This window comes from Oxyura jamaicensis, chromosome 2 (assembly GCF_011077185.1).
Source record: "Oxyura jamaicensis isolate SHBP4307 breed ruddy duck chromosome 2, BPBGC_Ojam_1.0, whole genome shotgun sequence".
Lineage (NCBI taxonomy): Eukaryota > Metazoa > Chordata > Aves > Anseriformes > Anatidae > Oxyura > Oxyura jamaicensis.
The window spans coordinates 148,434,214-148,454,376 of record NC_048894.1 but is presented as its reverse complement, the minus strand read 5'-3'; the positions used below and the strand labels follow the sequence as shown (position 1 = coordinate 148,454,376).

Here is a 20,163-nt window from a genome sequence, read left to right as displayed (position 1 = left end):
AAATGCTACACAGGAGGCACGGGGGAAAACACCGGGATGGGGACGCAGCTTTAGAGAGGTGGAAGTTGTTGGGCAGTGACAAGTCATGTCCTGTGAAGCACAGGGGACCTGCAGAGCTGGGGACAACCCCGGGGTGCCTCTTGTGCCAAGCCCATGAGGTATCCCTGCCCTCATCATCAAACACCCCACCACTCCCATTTCTTTCAACAGCACATTTCTGAGGAAAAGAGATGTGTTGTTTTTTTGTTTGTTTGTTTCCATCCCCCACAGTTCACTTGGAAGGTGAATTGTGTCCCACAGCACCCAGCATCTCCACGCAGCGCCGTGTTGGTAGACTATAAGCTGAAGATCAGCATCTAAGCATCTACATTTCTTCACCTGTCTGGAACTGACCCAGTGTGCCCCCAGGACACATTTAAGTTCAGTGGAATGCAATTCAGTAGCAGTACGGTGGGGTCACACGAGATTTCTAGCTAGAGAAACCATGCTCTGCATCCCCACTCGGCGTTTTCAGCATTGCAGGTGATGAAGGATACTTTCCCTGGGGAATGAGGCCTCCAGAAGCATCCTACCTCAGCCTGCCACCCAGCTTGCATTTTTTAAGCAAAAAGGAAGTACAGCTGCAGGACAGACTGCTGGGGAATATGGGGAGAAACACTATTTTGTGTATTCTATAGTCTAGGCAGCCCCATTCCGCACCCAGCCATGCCGGTGGTGTTACACCGAGCACAAAGTGATCCCTGCTGGACTGAACAAGACAAAAAGACTTGCAGCCTCTCTGCATTTGGATAATAATAGCAACAGATGAATTCCACATTTCAAACAAGGGTAAGACATTAAACAGAGCCTCTGTAAGACGATTAGGTAAAAAAAAATAAAAAAAAAAATAAAAAAAAATAAAAAAAACATGTCCTTGGCAATGAGCTGATTGCTCTTGGTGCCCTCTGAAACCGAGTGTATTAGAGTTCAACAGCTTGCCCAAAGGCTAGGGGCTCCAACACATGGAGTACAGAAATATCTGTGATACCTTCATCAGGCTCCACTCAGAAACTCACTACATCACCATGGTTCATACGCATCTGTGAGCTTGTTACCCCACTCTTCCCAGAAAGACAGTGTAAGGGCACTTCAGCAAGCTTGAGATGCCACGTGAAGAGCACCTCACCCTCTTCAGCCCAAGAGGCCAGGCAAGCAGGACAGGAATAAAACAAAGTGAAGCAGCAGCAAATTGTTTTTCCTGGTACAGCTGCACAGGGAGAAGCTAACAAAAACATTAACCCTTTTTCAGGCTCCTACAGGTGTTTTTGAGGCTGAAAGTCAGAAACAAACATTAGTCAAGGTAGGCAGAGATGGAAGAAGAATGAAGGGGTGGGGAGGAATCTCTTACATCCATCCTTTTTTTATATATATATTGTGACTTAATGGTTATTTCTATTCTGCATACTATAGAGGAAGCTCTGCAGAGAGGGACCCAGGAGTCCTGGTGGCCAGCAGGCTGACCATGAGCCAGAAATATGCCCTTGTGGCCAAGAAGGCCAATGGTATCCTGGGGTGCATTCAGAAGAGTGTAGCTAGCAGGTCAAGGGAGATGATCCTCCCCTTCTACTCAGCCCTGGTGAGGCCACACCTGGAGTCTTGTGGCCTGTTCTTGGCTCCCCAGTACAAGGGGGACATGGAGCTACTGGAACGGATTCAGAGGAGGGCCACTAAGATGATTAGGGGATTGGAGCACCTGTCATACAGGGACAGACTGAGAGAACTGGGCCTATTTACCTTCCAAAAGAGAAGACTGAGGGGAGACCTCCTCAATGTGTATACATATTTGAGGGGAGGGTGTCGAGAGGATGGAGCCGGTCTCTTTTCAGCTGTGCCCAGCGACAGGATGAGAGGCAATGTGCACTAACTGAAGCACAGGAGGTTCCAGCTGAGTATGAGAAGGCACTTTACTGTGAGGTGACAGAGCACCGGAACAGGTTGCCCAGAGAGGTTGTGGAGTCTCCTTCTCTGGACATATTCAATACCCACCTTGACGCCATCCTGCGCAATGTGCTCTGGGTGCTCCTGCTCAGCAGGGGTTTGGACTAGGTGACCTTCCAACCTCAGCCATTCTGTGATGCCACTGACTCAAAGTGCAGTTTTCACCCTTTCAACACAGCCCTTTGACATCAATATTCCTAGCACCCCATCACACCTGGAGGCACCTCCTCTTGTCCACCACACTGTCCTCCAGGGCCATACCACATGAGGTGGGTATAAAATAGAGAGACCTTCCAGTGGAGGCTTCAGACAAAAATCCCAGATCCAAAACGCTACCAATGTCAGTGAAGCAAGTCTGCATGTTAGCAGGAGACATTGTTCCTCTGTCCTTGCTATGCAACTTCAGAAAAAAAATCCCATCCATTTCACAGTTTCAATCAAAATAATTCATTTCAACAATTAAGATTCCATTTAAATACCCTGTTTTCCTTCAAGAAACAGCTTTTAGACTGATGATTTAAGAAAACTAACATCAAAGTCTTAATTTATTAAAATCTATTAGAATTTGTTTAAAGACATAAGCATGAAACTTCAACAAGCTGTTAGGTTTGCAGCTGATATTAAATTATGAGGAGCTGTTGACTCCCCTGAGGGTAGAAAGGCTTTGCAGAGAGATCTTGACATATTAGAGGGCTGAGCAATCACCAGCAATTTGAGGTTTAACAGGAGCAAGTGTCGGATTCTGTACCTGGGACAGGACAACCATGTCTGTATGTACAAACTGGGGAATGAGAGACTGGAGATCAGCCCCACAGAAAAGGATTTGGGGTTTTGGTCCCTGGCAAGTTGAAGATGAGCCAGCAGTGTGCCCTGGCAGCCTCTGCGCTGTGCGGCCTCACCTCGGGCACTGGGTGCAGGGTGGGGTGCCACAGTGTGAGAAGGACATAAAGCTGTTAGTGTTCAAAGGAAGGCAAAGATGATGAAAGGTCTAAGGGCAAGATGTACGAGGAGTGGCTGGGGTCCCTTGGTTTGTCTGGCCTAGAGCAGAGCAGGCCAGAGGGGAGGCCTCATGGGGCCTGCAGCTCCCTCACGAGGGGAGCGGAGGGGCAGGCGCTGAGCTCTGCTCTCTGGGGACAGCGACAGGACCCGAGGGAACGGCATGGAGCTGGGACAGGGGAGGGTCAGGCTGGGGGTTAGGGAAAGGTTCTGCACCCAGAGGTGGTTGGGCACTGGGACTGGCTCCCCAGCACCGAGCCTGCTGGAGGTCAGGAAATGTTTGGACAACACTCTCAGACACATGGTCTGATTTTGGGATGGTCCTGTGTGGAGCCAGGAGTTGGACTCAATGATCCTTGTGGGTCTCTTCCAACTTGGGATATTCTATTTTGCTCTCTTCAGTGAGTTAAAAGGTGTTGTTTTGCAGTATGCATGAAACATGGGGGCTCAGGAAGACAACCCAAGTTTTACCAATGTATTTTGATGTCCTGACCAGCTGGTAAGCTTAGACACAGATCTCATCTTTAAAACACACCGTTTCTGATATGTGAGGAAAAAAAAAAGTGTTTTAATGACATGGATCCAAATAACTAGTGCAGAGGGACTCTCCATTTCCACAAGAAAAAGCCAAAAAAAAAAGCAAGAGCAAGGCTGTTCATTTTTCTCTTCTCACAGATGAGCAGACACCTGTGTAAGGACAAGAACTGCTCACTCTGAAGAGTCGAGAGAGATAAGGTGCAGATTTTCAGTGACATTAAGGAACCTGAGGACAGCATTAGCAAGCTTTTCATGTGACATCAGACATATCCAATATTTAAAAAACATTTTTCACTGACAGAATCACCACAACATACTGAACCTGACTCATGTCTTCATGCACTCGGGGAAGCCTACTCTATCATAACCAAATTATCATTTAATATTGTCCTATTTTGCAATAAAACCCAGCTGCAATATCGCACCATATTGTGGGAAGACAAACACACATAACTGTGGGATTTTTCACACTGCCAGTATCACTGACAGTAAAATAAAGAACATTAATCTGAATAGTATTTGCTAGAAAGAGCTCTCATATGTAATTAGGTTTTCTAAGTATTAATTCCTTACTTGAATTGGCATGTTTCTTACATAAGTGTTATCTTATATAAGTTAGTGACCTGTCTAGAGAAACACCTCACCCTGTGACAGCCACAGGTTAATTACAACAACAGAGGAGGCGGTAGAAAACATTTACAGAAGGATGATCACTTAATCCAAAAGCACAAGCAAGAGCTGGGAGAAGACAGGAAGGAAATAATGAGAGGAGAGAAGGTACTTATGAGTATGAATCACACATATCCCTAGACAGACATCCTTCCATTAATGATGAATATCCTAATTCCCTTAAATAATGCAAGGAAAAAATGTTTAATCATTTAAAGGTATCATCAATAATAAATATGTCAGCTCTATATGCTACCATCACTGTTCTTACCTGCTCAGGAACTGTTTTAAGGAAAAGACTAAAATCACCTTTCCGTTTTGGAAAGATGCTTCAATATCACAGCCACGAGAACTAAGGAAGTACCTGAGACGGAGAAATGGGAGGCAGAGCATGCTCACACCCTGTGCAGAGTAAAAGCTCTTTGTACCATGACTGCCATTCCTGTGTGATAGAGAAGCAATGCAAATGTAGTTCTCGTCTGCTCAGGGTAAGCACGCACAAGCCCAGGTATGCACTGAGGGTTTGGCTCACCTCCAGCCAGCTCCCAGGGCTACCCCAGCAGCTTGTCCACAGTGGAGCTCACTGAGAGCAAACCAAGTGGATGCTCTCAGTCCTTTGGCCATGCCGCCATGAGCAAGAAAGCAAGTGGGACGTGGGAGGATTGAGGGCAGGACCAGGACACAAGGTGACAGGTGCTCAAGCACAGGGCATGGAAAACAGCAAGATGAGATGTGCAGGGCAGCTGCACTCCAGGTTTCCAGAGTCAGCACAGAGAGCTGCCACATCAGCTGCGCGCCAGCAAGGGACACAATTAGGGGAAGGCACCCAGATGAGGACAAGCACGGATCCTGGGACAAAAGGAAGGGACCACAGGGGAAGCAACGTACCCACTGCCTGCAGCACCATAGACCTAAGAGTGACTGAACAGGGCTCCAGAAGCAAGACCACCCACAAGGGGTACAGAGATGCTACATGTACACTAAGACCTGTGTCTGCATGGGGGGAAGTAGGAAATGATGCCTTGTCAATACTACTTTTCTAAGGAAGAGCAAAACGTGCTTTAAGAGCCCTAAGCCCCATTGCTGCAACTCTGCCAGCAAAACACACCGTGTTCAGGGCAGAGCCCCTCCATATCCCTAGAAAATCCTGCAGGTTTCCCAGCTCACCTCAGCATGAGCTCCTCTCAACCAGCCGCCATCTCATCGGTGCTCCAGTCTCACCCTCCCCTCAGCATGGGCTGTCCCGACATAATGTTCTGTCGTGATGAAATCACAATCCCAAGGGCTGCTGCTGCCATGGCAATCCCAGTGACTGAAAGCAAATGCAATAGATAAGCTGTGCAGAACTGGTATGAAGAGTTACAGGTCTGTTTTGGGCAATCCTACTTGCCTAAGCAGTATGGGAGAAGGGTAAGGAAATAAGAGGTCAAAACCCTGAAAAGACACTGCATTTCCAAACTGCAGGTACATTTTCCAGAAAAGCCTTCACCCTCCAAATACAGCAAGGGTGTAGGAAGCAAGGGAATCAGGTTTCATAGATGAAAACCAGTGCAAACTATGCCAAAGTACTTTACTGGAATCCCTAAAATAAAGGGGGGTAACCACCCTCAGGGAAGATCTAAATTCAATCGCTTAGAGCCCTCTGAAGCATGCAGTGTCTCAGAGCAAGAAAACCAGCCTGCTGTCTCTGCCAAATTTCTATCAGGGTTTGGGGTGGAACAAAAGGTCTGTGCCACCAGACCTTGATATGCATTGTTTCAATTTTTTTCTCTTTTCCCTTGGAGTCACTCTTCCGATTCAGTATCTGTACTATTTTAAGCAACTCTGCTAAAAAACATGATTTAATGGTTGTTTGGGCTGACCATAAAAATCTTTTCCACTGGAACACAGATTTAAACCTGTGACTCAAGAAGACTTTACAATGGGGGGCTGATTATCAAGAGGACCAGAATATCCTCTTATTAGAAAAATGTTCACTGGTCTTTCCTGAACCTCATGCAGTGGTATTAACTCAATGGCTTGTTCAGTTGCATACAGGCAAAAAAGGCTGTTTTCGAATCAGGGAAAAATGTTTGTTGTAATAAAGCAAAAGGAGCATGTATGTGTGTATATGAATGTATGTGTATCCATATATGCACATCCATGCATAAACACACACATCCTTCTGATTACTGTCAGCAAAAGAGATACATAGAAAAACATGAAATCAGAGAAAACAAGGTTGGATGGGATCAAAGGGCACACTCCACCTGCTTGCCTGAAGAAAAACAAGCCTAATGAAGACTTTTCTATAATTATTATTATTTCTCTATTACAGTAGCCGGTGTAATGGGGAAAATAAGGGCCCTACTTAATAAGTTCTATGCAAATACTTAAGGCAGTTTTGAAGAGATCTAGAGGGGAGAACTAGACTCCAGATAAAATTAATATAAGGTACTCTTAAAGGAATAAATCCGTTTATATTTTTTTTTAAGTCTTATTTATATTGGTACAGTATTCATATACAAATCAACTATTAAAAAAGGGGCAGGGTGCGCAGGTGGGGCAGCAGCCCAGGCAGAGGCAGAACCACAGCCCAGGGCTGGAGAAGCTCAGCAGTGCCCATAAGAGATGTTTCCCAAGCACTGAGCACACTGATGTGGGTGTGACTCCCCCCGAGATCCACCATCAAATCTCCCTTCAGCCTCACCAACACAGGTAGCTGCTTCTGCTCTTTCCCACTATGCCTCCACACCATGACAATTTCATCGATTTTTCTGCTGTTTTTTGGCTGGCTCAGTTTGCCACACCAGCTCACTGCACTGCCAGAGAAGCAGCCGGGATGGCCCAAAGTACCAACTGTTTGAGCTGCATCTATCATTACCTCAGGGCTCTGATACCGAAAACGGTCAGCACGAGGCCACTGAAGCCACAAAGATGACGGAAGCGAGACAGGTCTTAGAAAGGGCCCCACAGTTCCAATGCCAACAGTTGAGATAGATAAACCAGGGCAGCAGCACACAGCCTGAGAAACCCTGCCCTCTTTATCAAGCCTTGCTGACAAAACATCAAAGGAAAGTATGCATAAAATCCATGGTTTGCTGTTACGCGGAAGGGTAGATTAGATTTTAAGGCAGCAAGTAATCAGCAGCAAGCCTAGGAACTCACTTTATAAATGTCAGAGCAGCATCGTGTAATAGAGACTTCTGTCACAGTCACACCGACCTGGATCTGAGCAAGCACCCATAGAGGAAAAGTTCTGGAAGACTTCCTATCCCATTTCTTAAGTCCTAGAGCCAAAGTTTGGTCTCCTGGCAGGCAGAGAGAACATATGCAGCAACTGAATCCAAATTAAAAAAATAATAATAATTTTAAAAAATTACCATGGGGAACAGAGCACAGTATGTAAAACTTTTATTTACAAGTTTTCTGGCTGCTGATTTATCAGCAGAATTCACTGAAAAACTCAAAGGCAATCAGGCAATCATCCTTTCACAAGCATGCTTTGCTCAGTGTGGCTCCTGCACAAAACTGTATGCTGAAAACATCAACAGGGTGACATGAGCCAATTGCCTCTCGAAGCAGCTGCAACATACGTTCCTCTTGCTATGTCAAAAAAAACATCTCTCAATTTCTACAGTATGCAATAATTATTTTGCTAATCACAGGGTGCTCTGCGCTTCTCAACCTGAATTATTATTATTACAGTTGGCTCAGCTGCAAACGCGTCTGCTTTCCAAACACACAGAACTTGGCTGAAAAAAGAGGGGTTGGGGGCTCTAATCCTTTACTGGCCTAACCAGTGAATGGCATTCCAGCATGTAATTTCTTTTAACAGGAAAAATAACATCTTTCAGGAGGTTTTCCATTTTAAGTCAGAACAGAATTACCACAAAAACAAGGAAAAAAAATACTGGGCAAGGCAACATAACACTTACTATGTCCTTCTTTCAATTCACCAGCTCAGAGCCATACTTATCTCTCAACTTCAGCCTAGAAACATATTTCATTTAGAGAAACTTTGTAGCTGCTTAAAAGAGACACTGGAAGCAGCAAAGGCCACACACTTGGATACTGGAAAAAAAAAAAAAAAAAAAGAGAGAAAAAATATATATATCTGTTTAGATGCTGCAAGCTAGATGAAATCTGCCACCTATAACTCATAAACTATCTCTCCAGTGGGCAGGCATGACTTGGGCACTTGCCAGCCTGAGCTTGAAATGTTGTGGTAGAAAATGATCTGATCTGGCAAATTTCTAGCCATCTATTTCACTTTCACCCACTTTCTTCTAAAACATCTTGCTTTGACCAGGGCCAGCAACAGGATGCTGTATAAGAAAAACAAAAGCATCTTCCCCAGTACTGCACGTCTGTTGCATTTGAGCTCAAAATGTAGGAGGAGCAGGAGTATAAGCATCGCCATCAACACTAACCTGGAACAACCCTGGATGGTGACAGCTCTGCATTAAGTAGATCTGGCTTTTAAAAACAATTCCTCCTGCCAGGCTACCTCAGACATGACTCTCTCCTTACCCGTTTCAAGGCAAGGTCTCTGCACCTCTCATGTCAAACAGCCCCATGCTGAGGGCTGCACCTGGTAAAGAAGTTCACAGCTATTCCATGGGCACGTGGGACTGGCAGCACCACCAAACTCTTCCTTAGATAAACAGCCTGCTGCCACTCTGAACTAAACCAGAACAAAAAAATCTCATTCGGGCACGCAAGGGAAACAGGATCAGGCCCCAGGGTCTTGAAAATAGAAATCCACCCTAACAATTGGCACTTAGCTGGTCCTTGTGGGCAAGTCACCAGAAAGATCAAGTTATGGACATGTCCCGAAATAGCCCTTTGCCCAACGGGGACAGAGGAGGGTGGCACAGGACACATCACCGCTTGGAGAGGAGTCTGCGCTGCAGAGACATTGGGAAAAAAAAAAATGAAGAGTCATCCTGAATGAAACATAACACTCAGTGTTTACATCTTGTTTAAGAAGTCTCACATATTATCAGCAACATGAACTGTTGGGTCTGGAGCTTGGCTTCTGGGCATTCACCCTGCTGATACCCCTTAAAAACTTTGTGATCGCGTTACATCTTCCTAAGAGGCGACCGCCACCCAAACGAAAGCCCCCTCCGCAGACACGCTTGCATAAACCACGCTTGTTAGAGATCACCCGACCTGACCTCCGAGGAGCGCGGGCTGAGCACGTTCAGGAATTGCCACCCGTTGGAGAAATGCTCGGGCACAATTGCCAACGCCGCAAACAGCAGCCTGGAAAGCGCTGGCTTCCCAGCACGGGAAATGCAGTGCTGAGTCCTGGGATTTTTTGGAAAAAAACAGCTGTGCAAGCAAAGCCATCCAACCGACTCGCTCGCTGCCCTGGGCCCACGGGGCTAAGGCAGCCAAGAATAAAACGCCTGCCACAAAGTGATATAGAGCATGTTCTTCAAATTGCCAACATCAAAGCATTTCCGTATTTCAGATCCCTCCGCTTCTATAATCAGAAGCAGTCAAAACACTCGGCTTTATAGCCGACAAGTCAAACTAAAAGACGCTGAGCTTTACAGCTCACGCTGCTTTCATGGAAATTGCAAGTGTTGTACAGGACGGTGCCTCAGGTCCGTTTAAAATTCCCTCTGCTCCCCATGCTGTGGGGCCGGCACTGCCACACGCTGTCCCCATGCAGCGTTTTCTTACAGGGATGGGGTCTGATCAGACCAGTCAAGCTGTTACCATCACACACCAACCAGCCTGCTCAGCTGCTGGCACCCCCAGGAGCCCTCTTTTCCCGCATGGCACCACATCAAGTGGCTGAGCCCAAACTGGGGTCAAATCCCTCAGGAGGAGAGAAATGGGTTCAAAACCAGGGTGGAAAGCCCCAGGCTTGCAGCAAGCCAGAATGCCATTAAAATTAGCAGGAGACAGATAAGGGAGCTAATTGCTGGAATGCAGGCCCAGAGCTCTGAGCACAGCCTGCAATCACCAGCTATGTAAGGGAGCAGCACTATGGCCATTAACCCCACTTATGCCCTGCTTCAATTCCTCCCATCGGGTCAGAGGTGCATTAAACTCACCTAGAAGCTGCAACCTGAAGTCAGTAAGAGAAGCAAAAATTGACAGGTTGACACTCATTTACAGAGAAGAGAAATGGGAGCAGCTCCATTTAGAGCAGCTCTATTCCTTTTTTCACTCCTCGGGCAGCAGCTGGCTCTCAGGGGCATGCAGAGATGCTACCAGGATGCTTGGCCGATCTGTCTCCAAGAATGTACCAGCCGCACAGAAAAGAAATTATAAAGAGGAATTATAAAACACCTTGGAGCAGAAGGAGGCAGAAACATGCAGGGCAAAAGGTAAGCAATGAATGGCCAGAACTGGAAAGAAAGAGGAAAGAAGTTAAGAAAAAAAGGAAATACTCCTATGAAAAACACCACAGGCATAAAATTCTAACATGAAGTGGAACAGAAAAAGAGAAGTGGATGGAAACTAAGAGGAGGAAGCAACTAGAAAGCTAAGACAACAATGCTTTCAAAAGTGTTTGTCTATATAAACATACCTAAAACATACTTAGATATAGATATATACATACACACCCAAGCAGAATTGTGCTGTGCTTTACCTGCGCTGCCCTGAATAGAAGTGGAACACTTCACCACAGACCTCTGACAGACAGGTCAGCACAGTTTCCACAGAGGTTTCTTTTACAGCAAAAACAACACGGAAGCCATGTAAGAAAGCTCACAGCAGGGCAGCATGTTTATAGCTGCCACATCATGCATGCACAGAGAGCCACGGAGGGCTATCAGCGCTAATATTGGCATTACATACAGCACCACCGAGAGCTTGAGATACCTAATGTGTCTTTCTGTGCTCAACATTATGTAAAAATAGAATAGAAAGGCCGGTCTCTGTCCCAGAGACCCAATGACCAAGGCGAAAAAATAGATAGAAAGTAAAAGCAAATAAGGCAGACTGAGCAGAGTGGAATAAGAGACGTGTGAAAGGAGATACCATCCCCTCAGCATACATGGCTATCCTGGATGGGCACATCCAAAAGTCTTGCTTTAAAAAGGCATCTGGGAAGGGGTGAACCACAACAGAGCACAAACAAAGACCCACCCATTCCCTGTTCTCCAGATTCCCACTTAAACCACTAATGGAAATGGTGCAAAATCCCCCATTACTTAACCTTAACTACTAAGTAGTAACCCATATCAGAATCACCACATCCATCAAACCACCCAGAGAACAACCCCAGCTAATGTGGTCACAATGTCCACCATGATCCTAACTTCACATTTCCTTTTCTGCATGCTGGTTTGTTTAAATATCACATTTTAGGACATTCAAAACAGATGGAGACCAAGAGTCATATGTGAATTAACTTCTGTGAGTCCATCCACAGGGTGATAAAGGAGGTAATGTAATTAAGTATAGTAATTTAACATTTAAAATGTCAGCTAGATAAAATGGTTTGTTTTGACCATATTAACATGATAGGGTGTTACAACTCAATCTTGTCTGTGCAGAAAATTCCTGATAATTAACACTAGTTTGGAGAGGGTGAAGAATGGAAAGGCAGGACAGAGTTAAAGATGTCTGGGCACTTATCTCAATCTTATTATTTCCTCTTTTATATATATTTATTATATATATATATATATATATATATTCTGAAAAGGCACAAATCACTGCAGGTAATGGGAATTCCAGTCAAATATGTTTTCCACAGTGCTCAGATTAAAGACTGAAGTCATCACAAGATTATCTTTCAGCTAATGTATTACGTAATGAACTCACATCTGATACATGTTATTTCTCCTCTTTCTTCCAACCCAGCAGTGGAGGGCCTGGTTTTGCTTGGGTGTTCCCTAATTATCTTTAAACATTATATGAAACATTGCTGTATATTTAGAAAAAGGACTGTCAAGGACAACATACCTTGCACTTGGAGCAGAATATGATGAGTTTTGTGTTGTCCTTATCACCCTGGGTTGTCCAGTCCCTCCACGTGAAACTGGACTCTCAGAAAGAAGAGCTCCATTTCCTTGTAGAAAACTCCTGTAGTCTCTGGCACAAAGATTTAAGCAGTCTTTCTGCTACCTGAGGTGATCTAGGGAGCACCTTGAAAAGAGAACAAAAGACCTCAACTTTATCTGTATTTCCAACAGAAGCCTATATAGAAAGGCATCACAAGCCACCCATGCTGCAGAGATGGGCTGCAGCCTTCTGGCCTGGATGGAGTATCCTTTGCTTTCAGGCTCCCTACTCAGGTCTATCATTGCTGTTGTCAAGCCAAGACACAATGAATGTCAGCACAACCAAGACCAGGACTCTGCCTGGGAAGATGGTATTTAACGTCTCAGTCAGACAGAGATGTTGGAAACACAGGCACTGTCAGAGAAGAGTTTATCATCAGAAAGAGTTCAAGGGCACTTCTAACCTACCAACTCAAGTGACCAGCTATGGATGTGCATTATCAGGCAATGGAGCCATCAGGGAAGCAGCAGATTCTTCAACCCCTTCCTCATGCCTGTCAGCTCTTCTGCATTACTGGAGCTCAACTTCTGAGAGTTGCTCTTCACCCCTGAGCCAACAGTGTCCAACAACTCACCTCTCTGGCAGCAGCTAGGTGCAAAAGGTTAAACAGAACTAAGGCTTATCGTCACCCTTGGGGGCCCCAAGCATGGAAACTGGTGGGAGAAGGCAGTACCATTGTTTCTCCCTGGGTACCAGCCACCCCAAAGGATGTGAACATGATTACAAGCTCCTTCTTCTGGAGCCACTGTGGCCTGCCATGGTGGAGGGAGGTTGGGAACCTCCCTGGGCAGACCTGCGCTGCCTGCCAAGCCTCCAATGAAACCACAGTTGCATGAGTTCAACCTTAACATTTGCCAGCTTCTAATAGGCATTGAAATGCTTTCAAATCTTCCGAAGAAATATTGATGTCATAAGCAGTATTTCATGGGTCTACAGGCTTTGTCACACCTCAAGGAGACCTAAAACAGATTTAGCCCAGACTTCAAGACTTTCAAGAGAGCATGGCATAACAGAGAGAGTCCAGGCCTGGGAGCCAGATCCCCCACACCAACCCTGTCCCTGTTGGTATCTTCAGCTACTTCCACTGACACAGTGGAGACGACAGCATTTTAAATGCTCAGCATCCCTATTTTCTAAGCAGGACAAGATACAGCTGTTCGTTATTGTGAATATTAGCACTCCTAATATTTTTACATTACCAGGACCACCTATAAGCTCTCCCAGTCATGGTGGATCAGCACAAGTGATGGCAGGTTGTTCAATCCCTCTGCTTACTGTCCCCTTCTATACCAGCTTGCTCTGTGAGGTGCTGTTAGCAGTTACTTTAGTATGAAATTTCTGAAGATAAAGGTGATGAGATGCTGGAACAGGCTGTCCACATAAGCTGGGGATGGGGCTTTGAGCAACCTACCTAGTGAAAGATGTCCCTGCCCATAGGAGGGGTGTTGCATGATCTTTAAAGGCCCTTCCCAACACCAACCATGCTATGACTCTGTGAATAAAAATATTTAAAATCCTATTTAATTTATCTCACAAAAGTATCCAAGAAAAATATTCACTAGAAATTACTGAGAACATCCTGCGAAATAAGTTTTTTGCTAAATATCTCTTAGGTCATCAAAATTTAAAAGGAACGCAGGGACACAGGGCACCAAGAGTAGTGCACAGCCTACAGTGCAGGGCAATATATTATGCCTTACACTAAGGTACAGCATCTAGGGCTCCAAATAGTCTGCAACCTGTCTGAAAGATGGTTATACTCACATTACCACTTAGTAACCTGTAAATTGTACTTAATGCGCTTAACTTTAAAATTAAAATTATAAAATGATTGCAAACCTCCCTTCCCTTCCCCTTTTCCTCCTGCTCCTACCTCTATAGGAAGAATGGGAGTAGACTGTGATATGGGTAATGAAAAGCTGGTATTCACATTTTCCTTCCACACTAAGCTAGCAGCTAAGGGAGATTTTAGTTCCAGTCCTTCAACACTTGCATGACCTCATAGAGCTAATTGGTGAAAAGCTTTCAATTTTTTTCCTGCCCAGTAGTGTCGGTTGCAGTCACCAGACCTCCCCCTCAAAGACAGCCTACCAAAGTCACCGCTGCCATCTCTGACCATGCCAAGCATAAGTACAGGACCTTGACTATTTCAGTGATGCTCTGAGGGTCAAAGTGACATCAGGGCCCTGCAGTCCTCCACTGTGAACAAACATACAAACACAGTGTCTGCCCCAATGCGTTCAAAGATGAAGAGCGGAAGAGGAAGGAGAAGAAATGGCTGCCGAAGGCAGAGCCCTCACAGCCTGCCCACAGCCGAGCGTGGGGAACCTCACCATCTATCCAAGCTGCCTGTCACAACCAGCTCTGGTGGGTCTTAATGCTAACTAATCAATATATGGAAAATGTTTCAGAACTAACTTCTCACTCCTTCAGCTTCCTAGATGGCAAAAAGCAGCGTCATCTCCTCCTCTCACCGAGGTGCTGGGGCGTTTCCTTCAGTCGCACCCGAGCAGCAGCTCAGAAGACACCACACAAGTGCAAGTATGATTTACTTTAGCACCTTTACAGACACATCAAATTCCTGATCTGACTCATGTTGTTGTGCTTGCACTGGTCCAAGGTATCAACCCTACCTTCACCAAAGCAGCATGTTTCAAGTAGTGGCTTAGCCTTCACCCATCCTACCACATCGGGTGCGCTAGCACCTGCGCCCAGGTGCTTGTAGGGGCTGCAGGTATAGATAGAGGACCTGGTACAGGCTCTTCACCCCATCATGGAGACAGTTCTCCCTCTAATGTTCTTCCTTCTAATCTTAACTGTATTTATTTACTAATCATGTGCATTCCAGAAAGCTGGGCCTCCTTCCATCTCATTCCACAAACTGAGACCTGAAGCTTGTCTTTTCCATTTTTCCCTCTGTAACCACAGAAGCAGAGAACTGTTGGTAGGAAGAACCCCTGGGGGTCTCCAGTCCAGCCTCCCATCTTGTAAGCAAGACTGGATATTTTCCTCTGTTAAATTAAGCACATACTTTTTTGTTAGTATTATTACTAATACTATCTAGTAGTATTAGTAATATTATAGCAGCCTTTTTAATGTTTAAGAAAAATGTAAAGCTTTACACACCACACACCTAAAAGCAAGCTATTATAAGAACCAGAGCCAGTTGTGAGATACCTGTAAATGAAATGATTCAGCAACTCACAAAGCAAACACTTCACCATCTGAAAGCCTCAGAGTGGTGTTTCAAGTCACCTGTGCCATAGCACCAAGCTCTTAGCCTTTGCTCCCTTCATGATTATTTCTGGGAAAGTGTATTTCACACCTTCCTACCCTTATGTAGGAGGAAAAAAAAATAAACAAGCTGTTATTATTTAAATGAGGCTGGAATTGTTACTAAATATTTCCAAAAGGACATAAAGTAGCTGTTTGCTCTGTGTGATAAATTACAGATCACTTCATTGCTATGTGTGACTACCTGTTTATAAAATCAACTGAAACAAGGGGATTTTAGACTATAATGTCTAGGGTCTGCTATAGCAGGGCAACATTAATGTATCATAAACGTTAGAGCCTCTATCACGTCTAGGGAATGCAGCAGGACTACATTCATAAACATTATGTCTATAACACAGTTAATATTAAAAATATATTTACTTCTATCGTTGCCAAACTTTATTAGCAAAGAGGGACCCATGCTAGAAATGTTTCCATGTGGAAGAGACAAAATACAAAGGGTTCAAGGGAAGCCTGGGCTCTTGACACAGGCCAGGCACAAGCCCACAGCTGCTGTTTCCACCACGTCAACCAGCGCACAGCAGCACATTCCTACATCAGCAGTTCACCAGTTCCCAGAGGACAGTGATACTGGATCAGACAACAAGCTGTGAGGACACAGAACCTGGCAGAAAGCTCTCCAGGAAAAGCCACCTTCCCTAAGCAGCTTTCACATTCCTGAGATACCCATGTTTCATTCCTTGCCTTACAGCACTCATTCACATCTTTACTGTCTCATGTCCAAACTCCCCAGCAAATCAGCAGCACACCCCAAGGGGTCTATGTGCTGACCTGTCGGCACACACAGGGAGCAGTCCCTACGCAGGCACTAAGGCTCCACACTTTTGCTCCATGCTTTCCTCGCACAGCTGGCAAGCCCTTTCCAGCTGCACACCAAGTCCTGTTCCACAGGGCTCATCCCTGGGCAGGGAACTGCACAAGGCAATACAATGCATGTTATTTTGGCACAGATTCTGCTCAGCCAACATTTTCAAGAGGAGATGCTTACAGTATGACCTAACCTATGCCTCAAAATTCACTCTGTTCAGTTGATCAGAAGTTGTTGGTTGTTGCTTTTTCTTTCACATGATGTTAAGTTGGATTTTTTTATTATTATTTCTAAGTTGCTGACAACTGTCCCCCATCCCCAGCTGAGATTTATACAGGACCACACAGGATGCTGACCTTCTGTAATCGATGAAAAGATCAAAACTTTCAGTCCTCCTAACTGTAAGAAAAAAGCAAGGCAAGCAATCTTGCCTTGAAGTCCAGCTATTGGAACTTAAGGAAAGACAAAAAATATTCTGAAAACAAAATCAAGCAGAACACAGGCAGGTATCAATGGGGCTGGCCTGTATACCTGCTTCCAGATGACTTTGAACCTGTAGGATTCCCAAACCCATGCAGCCTATCAGCCTCATCTACCCGACACATCTTTCAGAAATGCTCACCTGAGGAAATCCACCTAACCAAGGACAGATACTGGGGCAGAGACACTGCTGCTAAGCAAAAAATGCTAAATGAGGATTTTCCAGCCCAACACCACTTGGATCCCCATGGGATCCATGTGACATGGAGATATTTCCATTTCCCCTTCTCAGACCAAGGTTTCATCCATGCGAAGAGGCCTGCCAACACTACCTTGTGAAACTCACCTCGTGCAGAAGAGCTTGTAACACTACTAACGTGATGGATTCTATCACCGCAGAGAATTGGGACGCTCCACCCACACTAAAGGTGTTACTGGCATGACACCAGCTCAACTCCACCGGTAATGCTAAAATGTGTCCCTGGCATGAAACCAGCAGTTATCCAGGGAAGCCAAGCAGCAGGGAAATGGTTTGCAGAAGAAGCCAGAGAGAATTGGACTGGACTGCGCTGGCTGGCTGAAGGGAAGATGATGGTGGGTGGTTAGGTGGGCTGGAAATGGGACTGGATCCTTGCAGAGGCCTGCTTCGGAGCCTGGAAGCTCCCAGCACAATCCAGATCACATCAAGGACCCCCACAAGCTGCTCCGCACACTGTGTAATGGAATGTCATCTTGCCTCTTCCACCCACCACTGCTCTCCAACAAACCCTAAGGAAGCAGCCTGCAGCTCTGGGCACTGCTCTTGAGGTAGAGACCTCTGCTCCCGAAACAGAGGAGAGCTTTTGGGGGCTCCTCTGCACTCCTTCCCAGAAGTGGGGCTGGGACCAGCACCTGCACAAGGCCCCAGCTTGCAGGTGAGGGCCCTGGCGATGCCATTCTCTCCCCCAGGTAAGTGCTCCATGTCCTGCAGCTCCTGGCCACGTGCAGGTTCTGGAGCACCAGGAGGCCATCAGGCCATGCCTGGTACAGCAAGGGCCCCATCACAGGTCCGACTGGGAATATAACAAAGGGTTTCTAAGCAGAAGTGCAGTTGCGCCAAGTTTTCCTGACCAAGACATTCAAAGAGATGACTCTCAAAGAAAACGCTGTCCTCCAAAACATCTTGTAGCAATGACGCTCCTGTGTGCAAACGCACAGTCCTTCCAGGGCTTTGGGCTGTTCTTTCTCACCGGGCTGCTCTGCAAGCCCCATCTCAGCTCAGCCCATCCTCTGGCAGCACAGACCAGCTCCCACCACCCACACAACCCTGACTCGGGGGGAGCCGTGGCCAAACCTCCCTTCTCCTGGCACGGGAGCCAATTTGCAGGAACCCATCCAATAATTTCCATACAAAATTTCTTCTGCTGCCTTTTCCAACTCAGGTTTTAAGGCAGAAATGACCAAGAAAGAGAACCCATCCCTTTTCTTGGTCATTTCTTCCTGTGGCTAATCCCCTTGCAATTAAAGACCTGTGCCATGATTTCAGATTCCATTTGCCTGCTGTCTCATCTGGCTCCCCAGCCACTTGTTCCAGCTACGCCTCCCACTGCTGCGTTACGCAGCCCTTCCCTGCCTGGTGTATTTCCACCAGCAGCAATTCACACATGGATCATTCTTCCTTCAAGATGATGGGGGGTGTAACTGCAGGATCTGCCGACAAATCTGAGACATCAGTAGCCGTGGAGATGTGACAGCACAGGCTTCAGCACAGGCAGGACAAACCTGCTGGGAAAAACGCTAAGCAATACGCAGCCAGCCCCTGATTTGCAAGACCCAGCTCCACACCGATACTCACACCTGTATCTAAAGAATACGGCACCACCTCGGGATGCACTGAAAGGCATTTCATTCGTATAGGTCTGTCTTGCAAACAACTGAGGACGCTCTGCACACCTGGATGATGCCTGTACTTGTGTTACCCTGCTTTCCTTGCAGGTGCTGCCTTCAGCTCGGCGGAGCTGAGGCACCGGGTAAGCACCTCGCTGCTTGTCATCCATCTCATGTACAGCGACAGGCAGCCACAATCCTCTCCCAAACGTCCCCTGGCACTTCCTGGAGACAAAATTCAGGAAACACTCAGGAACACTGCTTTAGCACAACACTGGTAACTCAAAAAAACGCTGTCCTCCACCAAACTGCCTGCACACAGCAAGCACAGGGCAGGCAGGCACTGCACCTGCATGTATACAGGTATAAGTAAACCTCGGGGAGCTGCACATGGACTGCTGCATGCCTTGCCAGGACCCCACGCACTTTGCTACATAAGGCAGGCTGACTCAGAATACATGCAGCTGTGGCAAGGGGAAATGTGGCCCATACATGGTGGTGATGGGTCCAAGAGGCAGATTGTTTCTTTATTCCCCCCCTCACATTCTCCATAAATCTAGCCAGGAGCTAAGCAGGTGTTTGGTGTTAAAGCCATCAGCCAACAAGGAGACAGAAAATAATGCATCCTCCCGTGCTTCAAAGCAAGATCTGTATCACCTTGCTGCAAACAGTCAAAAGCTTCCTGAGCAGGTACGCATCTTCCTCTGTGCTATTTCTGTTTGCAGCTCTGCACCCTTCTCGGCTCACAAAGCAGGACCTTACACCACGTGGCCACCCTAGACCAGTGCCAGCAGCAGAGGGTCGGGGCAGCAAGCCCCCCACCTCCAGCAGGAGCATGGAGATCAGCTCGGTGGCTCCCCCAAGGCTCAGAGAGACCCCCCACATTTCCGAACTGGTGCAAACACAAACCACTTTGTCCTCCTCCATCGCTCTGGGGACCAACCCGCTGGACGTGACGTCACTTGCACCAGCGACAGCAGCCTCGGTGAACGCGTCCCCAAATCCCTGGCACCACTCCAAGCTGCAGTGCACCACGCCACAGGTGCTGGTACGAGCCTGCTCTAAATCCACATGCCAGGAGCAAAGGATGGGCCCCCAGAGCTCCTGCAAGGCACGGAAACACCTCCCAGGTCACAGAAGCCCAGCATTTCCCCTTGTCATGGCCTGCCAGTGCTGTCGCCTGTGCAGACCAATGGGGGAAATATATCTGTTTGTGTGCATGTACACACCTACAGACAAATGTATCTGAGTTTTCTTATGGAGGCGTAACTCATGTAAGCCCTACCTTGCAATTCCTGGTATGGCTGCACCAGATAATTACAGAAAAACAGGGATACTGTAGTAACCCACCGAACGTCTTCATCTGAAAGGTGACAAAAAAAAACATACAAGATATTCCAATAGATTAAAAGTTTAAATATACACGATTTTTCCCGACGCTTGCTCCACAACATCAGCACTATGGGTAGCTTCCCCTACCAGCAATCCTTCACGTAAAAGTCAGTGAAATACATAGA

At 46.4% G+C, this 20,163-nt stretch overlaps 1 long non-coding RNA gene across 4 annotated transcripts in view; it reads right to left on the bottom strand.

The window, feature by feature from the left end:
* Window positions 1-12,279, bottom strand: part of LOC118162134 — a 100,713-nt gene extending 88,434 nt beyond the window's left edge. For 2 of the 4 annotated variants that reach the window (XR_004748311.1, XR_004748308.1), the window contains exons 1-2: window positions 12,097-12,279; window positions 5,347-5,491 (exon numbers count right to left, since the gene is read on the bottom strand). This is a non-coding gene — a long non-coding RNA (uncharacterized LOC118162134). Of the gene's footprint in view, window positions 1-5,346; window positions 5,492-7,326; window positions 7,499-12,096 lie in introns of all 4 variants that reach the window. The other 2 variants (XR_004748309.1, XR_004748310.1) reach the window with 2 other exon arrangements.
* Window positions 12,280-20,163: the final 7,884 nt, after the last annotated feature.